The 9,442-nt window shown below is 35.5% G+C and overlaps 1 non-coding gene across 1 annotated transcript; it reads left to right on the forward strand.

Moving 5' to 3' along the window:
- Positions 1-2,116: 2,116 nt before the first annotated feature.
- LOC112420620 (small nucleolar RNA R71) lies at positions 2,117-2,223 on the forward strand. The gene has a single exon (XR_003010793.1). It is a non-coding gene; the product is annotated as a small nucleolar RNA R71 (small nucleolar RNA).
- Positions 2,224-9,442: the final 7,219 nt, after the last annotated feature.

Consider the following 9,442-nt stretch of genomic DNA (forward strand, 5'->3'; position numbering starts at 1 on the left):
TTTGCGGCTGCCGATTTGTCTGGTTTTTTCTCTGTTTGCGGCTAGGGTTTTTTTTATCCTCCCCTCCTTCTTTTTGCAGGTTTCATTTTATAGCATTAGGGTTGAAGGGAAAAAGGAAACAACTTGCAGAAACAGCAACTGCTAACTGGATTTGGAAACAAAAGTTTGACAATCTGCCTGAATAATGAGGCGTGTGGAAAAAATATTTTTTGGACCCCTGCCTGACTTTTTCGGACTTATTGACATTATAGCACAAAAACATAAACTATTAAATATATAAAAAGAGTAACTAATTTTAAAATCAAAAATAGAATTAACACTAATAAAAGATGGACATTAAAGGCTGAAATAAAAAGAAAATAAAGAGGGAAGAGGGCCCGATTCGGAATCAAAAATGAGGTATTTTAAAATACTTCTCTGCCGAACTTTTACTGGAAAAAAACAGAGATCGATCAGAGTCAAATGACGCGCGTCAGTGGGACCTTAGGTCAAAATTTAGGGTATGACAGTGAGATTTGAGGGGGGGGGGGGGGGGGGGGGGGTTGTGGAGGTTTGAGGTTGTATGGTTATGGAGGTTTTAGAGAGAAGGTTAAAAGTAGAGAGATGTTTGTGTTTGAGAGTGAAGGAAGAAGAAGGTTAAAAATGTGGTTATGCTTACCTGATATCGGGCATGGCCGTGCCAAGCTTAGCACGGGCCATGCCAACATTCTGGAATAATGGCTGGTTTGTTTTGTCAAGGTCTGGCACGGCCGTGCCAGTGTGAGCACGGGTCGTGCCAAGGTTCTGGAGGACGAGGCTTCAAAGTTTTTCTGTTTTCTTGAATCCTACTTGGACAATTACCTATAAAAGACTTAAAATAACAAAAACAAAACAAACAAAAGCAGTTAAATGCGTGGGTTGCCTCCCACGAAGCGCTTCTTTATTATCATTAGCTTGACGTTAGAGAAGGTGTCCATTAGAAAGGGTCAAAGATGTTGTATTGTGTAGATGACGCTAAAAAGCGTTCTTTCACATCATGTTCTTTGACCATATTGCAATAATAAAGGGCAGGGCCTTCCTTAACATTTTCGAACTCAAATCCTACCATGCCTTCCTTAAAAACTTGGCGTATAGAGGCATACGAGACAAAGCTTCAGCAAAGGGAATCTTAATGCAAATCTTTTTAAGTATGTTTAAGAATTTAGCGAATTGATCCTCCAAGTTGAGCTTAGTAAGCCTCAATGGGTTAAGGCTTTTGTTCTTATCAAGTGGTTTCTTTATCGCATCCTTCTCACCTAGAAGCTTAACCTTCTCTCCCTTGACACTTTTGGCTTTAGTAACGGTCTCTTCTAACTTACTGCCCGCAAGAGAAATGGCGTTGACATGGGCTTTGGGGTTTGTTTCAGGTTGACCAGGAAAGACTCCTGGTGTTTGAGAAGAGGTGGCCACTTGTTGGGCCACTTGGGAGATTTGGGTCTCAAGCATTTTGGTGTGTGTGGCAATAGAATCAACCTTGGTAGTGAGTTTGGAGAGAGAGTCGTTCAGAAATCCCGTTTGGTTTTTCAGCTCTTGAAGATTTTTATTTTGATTGGCTATGCAATTTTCCAATAAAATCTCCAAACTTGATTTTTGAGCCACTCTCTGGTTGTTTGTATAGCCAGGTGGTGCTGTTTGTCCATAGGAACCTTGAGGATTTTTGTAAAAATTTTGATTTGGCCTCGTTCCTTGGTTATATTGAGCGTAATTCAGTTGCTCAATATTGGCAGCACTACCTAACTGACAATCAACACCTATATGACCGGATATACCACAGATTTCACAAGGAGGGGGTGCAGAAGAAGGTGTGATAGCATTAACATTAAGTTTTTCAAATTTTTGGGTTAATGCCTCAACCTTAGCAGCAAGGTGGTTATATTCAGAGACTTCGTATATACCTGCCTCTTTCTTAGAGGGAGTAGGAGTGGTGACGGCTCTCTCGTTGGTCCATTGATAGTGATATTGAGCCATGTCTTCAATCAAGTCATAAGCCTCCGTATAGTTTTTGTTCATTAGAGCTCCACCTGCAGCTGCATCAACAGACATCTTAGTGGTATATGACAAGCCATTATAAAACGTGTGGACTATAAGCCACTTCTCTAGGCCATGGTGGGGACAAAGTCCAAGCATTTCCTTGAAATGCTCACACGCCTCATAGAGAGACTCCCCACCTTTTTGATTGAAACGCGTGATTTGATCTCTAAGCTTAGCGGTTTTAGATGGGGGAAAAAATCGGGCAAGGAATGCTCGCCTCATATCGTCCCATGAAGTGATGGAACCGACTTCTAGGGAATGGAACCAAGCGCTAGCTCTATCCCTTAAGGAAAAGGGAAAGAGATGAAGTCTTACGGCTTCTTGGTTCTCTTTTATGGTGCCACTGAGTCTTAGGAAGGAAGAAATATGGAGATTTGGATCCTCAGTGGGTGATCCAGAAAACTGATTTTGCTGCACCAAATTGAGTAGTGCAGGCTTGATTTCGAAGTTATTACCCGCAACCGTTGGGTACACGATAATAGCTTGTGGCTCTTCCGTTGAAGGAGTAGCATACTCTTTGAGAGTGCGTTCAGCCATTGCAGTATTATTTTGTGCCTCTCTCTTTTTCTTATGTAAAAACCTTTCTGGTATAACATCATCGTGGCACGTTGTTTTCCCATCGTGGCACGATTTTTCCAGATTTGACAGACGACTTCAGATTTTCAACCTTCACGTTTTCCCGCATAAAAACCAAACCGTTAACCCGTTTTCGATGCCGTTTTCTCCTACACGCTCCTGAAACTTAGCTCTATCATAATCTACAGAAAAATTCAAGTTTCAACCACCCAAAAAAAATCTATTTCCCAAACCTCACATTATCGCTTATTTGCAAAACGTTTAGACACCGACTTTTCAAACGAAAATCCCAATTTCCATCGGCTCAAACCCCAATACTGATTGGAAACTTAGTCTGTGATTATTCTACAATCTAAACATCCTTTATCACCCTAATCCATTAGATCATCTACTTCTTTCCACAATTCAATTCTACTTTCTAACCCTAACTTAATCTCATAAATCTCATTCGTTCAACAACATCATTGCCTTTATTTATCATCATAATTCCATCATAAGTCATATCAAAAGAAACGCATCATACTAAATAAAGTTACCCCCATCATAGATTAAACACCCTAAAGTGGTAGGAATCTCCCCCTTACCTCGAATCCTTTGAAAAATCTGGTTTTGCCTTAACCTTGTTGCACTAGGGTTCTCTCTGCCTCCGCTCTTCTCTTCTATTCTTTTTCACGTTCAGTAAAAAATGAGACTTTAGATTGTTAATTCTCTATTTATACTTGGGCTAGCCTCCACCTATTATTCTTTCTATTCTATTTCCTATTATTTTTACTCCTCCCTCCCCCACTTAGTTATTTTCTTCTATTCGACACCTCCCCCTTCTTCCTATCTTATTTTATTTATTTGTTTTCCTCTTCAATCTTGTCAATCTTCCTAGTACGTCGTTAGCCATCGTAATCTATTATCTCATAGTTAACATATATATTAAGCATCATAACATCAATTTAATCTTAAACTCAAGAATTCTTCTAATTAACATAACTAATAAAAGTATTATTAAATAAATTTAAAATATTATTATGAAAAAAAAGTTTAAAATAAAATTGGGGAATATCATCTATCATTTCTTTCAATTAGGAATAACTTTTCCAGAAATTAAGAATGGGCATCTTAATGTTGGTTACTTTTTAAACAATTTGTTTGGTTCATATTTACCCACTTTACTGGAATTATTAGTAACATTGGGGCATATGAGAAGTTACTGGGTGGTTATTTAAATTTTATTCCCACCTTCATGAAAATATTTTATTCCTTTTAATTTTCTTAGGAATTGCTAGGGACGTTGTATATTATACGTTGGGATCAGAGTTTAACCTCAAACATTTCATTTATTCACCTTAAAAAACGTGAATTTTTTAATCATTGGATTATTTGATTAAAAAAAGGTATGGAGAAATGGAAGATATTTTATTCCTGAGAATGCTATATACCCGAAAATTATAATTTTCTAACTTTGTAGCAAGCACAAGAGTCCATCTTTGTAACAGCCATATTCAAAATAACTTTTACAACCATAAAACAAACACCCCCATAAATATTAGTAAGAATTGTCACTGTTCAAAACATTTTAAAACTTTTTAGAAGAAATAAAAATTCATTTCATTGTATAATAAGTCATTAATACAAGGCGGTATATTAATAAACAATTGAGAGCTAACTTCTAATAGGTTGCTTTTGCTCGTGAGTAACCAAATTTGTTTGCCTCAAACTAAACTTAACCATAAAGTTGTTAAAAAAATCTCTAAACAACTGCTAACAGTGATAAATAATGTCGCTGAAGTATTTGTTATGATTAATATCATCATTGAAAGCATCAGCAACGACCTTCTAATCAAGAGTAAAATTCATGCTATCAAACTCCAATTCTGCCACTCATTGTAGCGCTTCAAAAAGCCTCAATGCTTTACCAACATCTACTGAGCATAATGAGGAATACCGTATGGTTTTCGCTGGCAGAAAACATACATCAGCATCACGAATACATATGCCAATGCTAACCTTATTTTCAGACGAAGAGAGGGATGCTTGCTGCCATTGATTGTTGCGAGTGTTGTTCGGCCAAGGTGCAGTTTCAGTAGCAGCTATATCATTAGTCATTCTTAACTTTTGTGCAATCTTCAACGCGTCGAGCATATGCATAACTCTCTCAATAAGATGGGATTTTGTTTCGTCAACTGGTTTCCATAAATTTAAACTAAGACACTTCCATAAACTTCATAGAATGGTAGCAAATATAGCATATTGGGATGGTGGGAGTTGGTACAGTAATTATGATAGGTCATCTAATGTTTTTTTTTTTCCAGCATATTTTTCAGTTTTTTAGCAGTGATTTGACCTCAATAAGAGGAATTTTAGATCAATTGCTTATAATTTATCGGACATTTTATAGTGTTTTCATTAAATATATATATATATATATATATATATATATATATATATATATATATATATATATATATAATATCAAGTCATGTAAAAAGTGTTTCGGATGAATTGTACCTTCTGATGCTCAGAACCTCTATATAGAGAATAATTGGAAAGATTTTAAAACTATTTTATTGACACATGTCCCACTTGTTTGTCAAGTAATTGAGAAGTAACTAACATGGGCTTGTAACTACTAGCTAATAAGGGTTGTACAATGTTTAGTGGTTTTAAATTCTAGGTTGAAATATGGTTTTAGTCTCTTAAAATTTGTTCTGTTTTTGTTTTTCTTCCTGTAATTTTTTTTTTGTAGTTTTTGGTCCTTGCAAAATATTTGGGATCTATTTAAAAATAAAAATATTTTATATTGACTATTTTTCTATAAAATTGGATCAGTCATCATGTGTCACATGTGCAAATAATCATAAAAGTGGGGCTAAGGACCAAAACCAAAATGATGCATATTTGCAAGGACCAAAAACTACCAAAAAAAAAATACATGGACTAAAACCAAAACGAGACATATTTGCAGGTACCAAAATCATATTTTAGCCTAAATTCTATACTCTCACAGACCCATTTGTCTTTGATGTGTAAATGTTCCCAATAATATATGCCTATCTCAAAGGATAACATACTCACCTACTCATTATTCTCACACTCTACTCTCACACTTTATTGTTTTTCCAAACTTCTCTCAATAACCCCTTCATAAACATACCCTTAGAACCCTAAACCTCAAAAATGACATCTTCATCATCAAATCCTGCACTCGACTCAATCAGTTTGAATTCTCGAAAGACTATGAAGAGAATTCCCAAGACAACGAGGTAGATAGCAGAAGTGTTGGGTATTTGTATTGGCTGCATTGTTGCTAAAACAAATATCCTCGATGTGTAAGTTGGAACCAATGTTCCAACATGTGTTTAAGCATCTCTGTAAGATGTTGGATACGATGTTCCAACATCCTAGCACGGTTCAGTGTGCTTGAGTTACTTGCCTACTTGTGCGTGCGCCCTTTATTGTTTAAGGAAACAATATTTCCTTATCTTATTGATCAAGCAACGCGCATATCTATACAGAATCAGTTGTGGAATATTTCAAAAGTAGATTTTATATTTTAGGAAATATTTGTTATTGGTTGGAACGATCCTATAAATGTTACGACATTTTAGGCCTTTCCATATTTGTTTATGATTCTTGTTTTGCAGATTAGCTGAGCCGATCTACTTTGTGCTGAAGCTGCTTCAGTTTATAAGGAAGACTTCAAGACTTAATTTATCATTCAAGCCGTCATACTAAAAAGTTTAGATTTTTAGGGTTTTGAGTCTTTATGTGCTCTATTCTTGTATCGTTTGTGATGCAAGTCTAGAACCTTTTGTGAGCCTTTCTTGTATTGTTTGTGATACTTGTTTAGGACTGTGTGTGAGTATTGAATACTCTTGTGTACTACACCGAAGTTGTGAAACAAGGTGTTAGTTGTTTGTGTTTGAAGGTAACTTCTACTTTGAGTCTGCTAGGTCTGATAGGTCACAGGGGTTGTGACTGACCATTAGGATAGTGAGATGGGATCTCAGATCTAGGAGTTCCTAGGTTAAAGTCTGTAACACCCCGTTTTCCCAACTTAAAAATTTCATAAAAATAATCAGAGTAATTCACATAAACGGAATGTCACACTTCTTTCTTAAAATCATAAACGGAATAATTAACTAATTATTCTTCAAAAATTCAACAACATAATAATTAATACTTCGCAGCGGATTTATTCATCATCTAAAACAGTCTTTGGCACGTAGGCCTCATCATAAAAATCTAATCAATAACTTATTCATGAAAATTCATTAAGCAATACGTAAGGAATAGAAAAGCATGCAACAAAGTTCTCATCCTGTTACGTATCAGAGCACCTAAAGACACACGTGAGAGATAGTCCACTCACTACAGCAATCTAACAGAAACTATACTCGATCACCTGCAAGTTACTCATACGAAGAGCAACATTTCCAAGCAGAAGGGGTGAGATTTCACATTCAATAATAATAAGCATATAATTCATCAAAATCATTTAACAATTTAAACTTCATCAATTAATAACATTAAATCTTCTTATAATATTTCATTAATAACTCAATCAACTTTTAATCATTATTAACTTCATATTCATCGCATTATATACATCATCACATAGCACATAATAATCAAATCATAACCATCATCATATCACATCATAAACATCATCTTATAACATAAACAACACAACATAATCATCATCACATAATAACATAAACAACCAACATAATCATCATCTCATAATAACATAAACAACCACGATTAACATAAACAACCCTCAACATAATATGTATAAATATACATTACAGGGCATCAAGCCCTCAACTTAAATAAGTATGCAATGGACTCAACATCTTACGACTTAACAACTTGGACATCTCATATGACTCCAATAATTTGGATCAAAATCTTACAACTTGACAACTTTGACCAACATAACTTAATGATTTAATAACCAATAACAGCAGAGACAGCAACATACAAGAACTTGAATCATAGCAACATTAACACTACAAGAAAAAATGCATTTTGTGACCTTTAAAATGACTGATTGCGACTGTTAGAAGGGTCACAAATGTACATTTGCGACTGTTCCCTAACAGTCGCGGATGTTGGGGTCGCAACTTGTTGGAGTAAGCCCTAATAGCCAATCTATGTTGATTGAGTTTGGCTGTGTATCATGATATTGATATAAGTATATATAGTGAATATATAATAATAAGGCATTTCTTTATTGATTTTGTTTTGTTTCAAAATAATAAAGTCCCTAGAATAGTTAGTCTGTTTCATGGAACATTAAGTATAACTTAATTGTGAGACCCCGTTAAACATAAGGAAACGATTCTTAAAGTATCTGTAGTCAAGCTTTATTGAGAAGTAGGATATCATTAAAGCACAGAGACTATTATGTGGGTAGACTGATGATCACATCTCACAGATCATGGATAAAGAGTTATCAAGTCTTCACATAGATATAAATATTAGGAGTAATATTTATATTGGATTGATCCTCCATGAGAATACTAAATAGTAAAAGTTATGAAAAGTGTCATAAGATATTCTCATAGTGATAGTGGCCCCACCCTTCGACCTGAAACCACTATGTACCCTAGATGTTGGAGTCGAGTGCTTTATCACCATTCAAACGTTGTCCGTAACAGGATGACTATAAAGTTGGTAGATGGGTACTCCATGAATCATGCTGAGGGACATGAGTGACCTAGATGGAATTTGCCCCTCCTACATAACAGGAGAAATGTCTACGGGCCCAATATTGAACTAGACAAGGATGACACGGTCTATGCCTTGTGTTCAATATAGACATGAGGGCAAAAGGGTAATTATACACATGATCATTATCACAGAAAGGTTTCGTCAGATCACATGGCATTCTCGTCACTTGGGTAGCAGTGATGTGTTGCTAGATACCACTCACTGTTTATAATATTAAATATGTGATTTAATATTATTGCCAACATTACGGGAACCTATAGGGTCACACACAAAGGACAGATAGATGAAAGAAATAAATAAGTAAAACTTATTTATAAAATAATAAGTGAGACTTATTATTAATTAAATAATTAAATATGACTTTATTATTTAATTTACGAAAAAAATAGAGAAACGCGGTCCACCGTAAGGTACGGTGTATTTAAGTGTTGTTTTGCTGACCACACAAGTATTTCTATAAATAGAACCCTTGTGTTGAAGCATGACTAACTTAATGTGAGTGCTAAACCTAATTCACAAAAGTTGTGAAACCCTAGCCGCCGCTCTCTAAACATTGTTCTCTTTGAATCTCCGTTGGAATTGGCTAGCACCGGTCATCAGAGAAGTTATGTTCGTGTGGACTGAGTAGAGGCATCGCTGCTTTGCTTTGCTCGTGATCAGAAATATTTCTTCTACAAAGGTTCTGCTTTTCAAGAGGTAAACACATGAATCTTAAAGTGTTTAAGTTTCTGATTGATTTGTGATTAATGATTTAATCAAGATCCGTTTCAATGGGATTTCTTCTGCAAAGAGGAATAAAATTTTGAAAAACCCCTCTTAAAATCCCTTCACAACTGTCATTTGCGACAGTTCAGAGAACAGTCGCTCCAACCGTCGCAAAAGTTATTGCGACTGTTCCCAACGGTCACAAATGATGAGCATTCCCATAGATTGGAGGGACTTGCGACCCTTCACAACTGTCGCAATGTAGGCACTATAATTTAATGGGCTTGCGACCGTTCACAACAGTCGCAAGTGTTTATTTTTAAAAAAATAAAAAATTAGGCAATTTTTATTGACAATTAAATATATTAATAAATACTTAAATACA

The sequence above is a fragment of the Medicago truncatula genome, chromosome 3 (assembly GCF_003473485.1).
Source record: "Medicago truncatula cultivar Jemalong A17 chromosome 3, MtrunA17r5.0-ANR, whole genome shotgun sequence".
In the NCBI taxonomy this organism is placed as follows: domain Eukaryota; kingdom Viridiplantae; phylum Streptophyta; class Magnoliopsida; order Fabales; family Fabaceae; genus Medicago; species Medicago truncatula.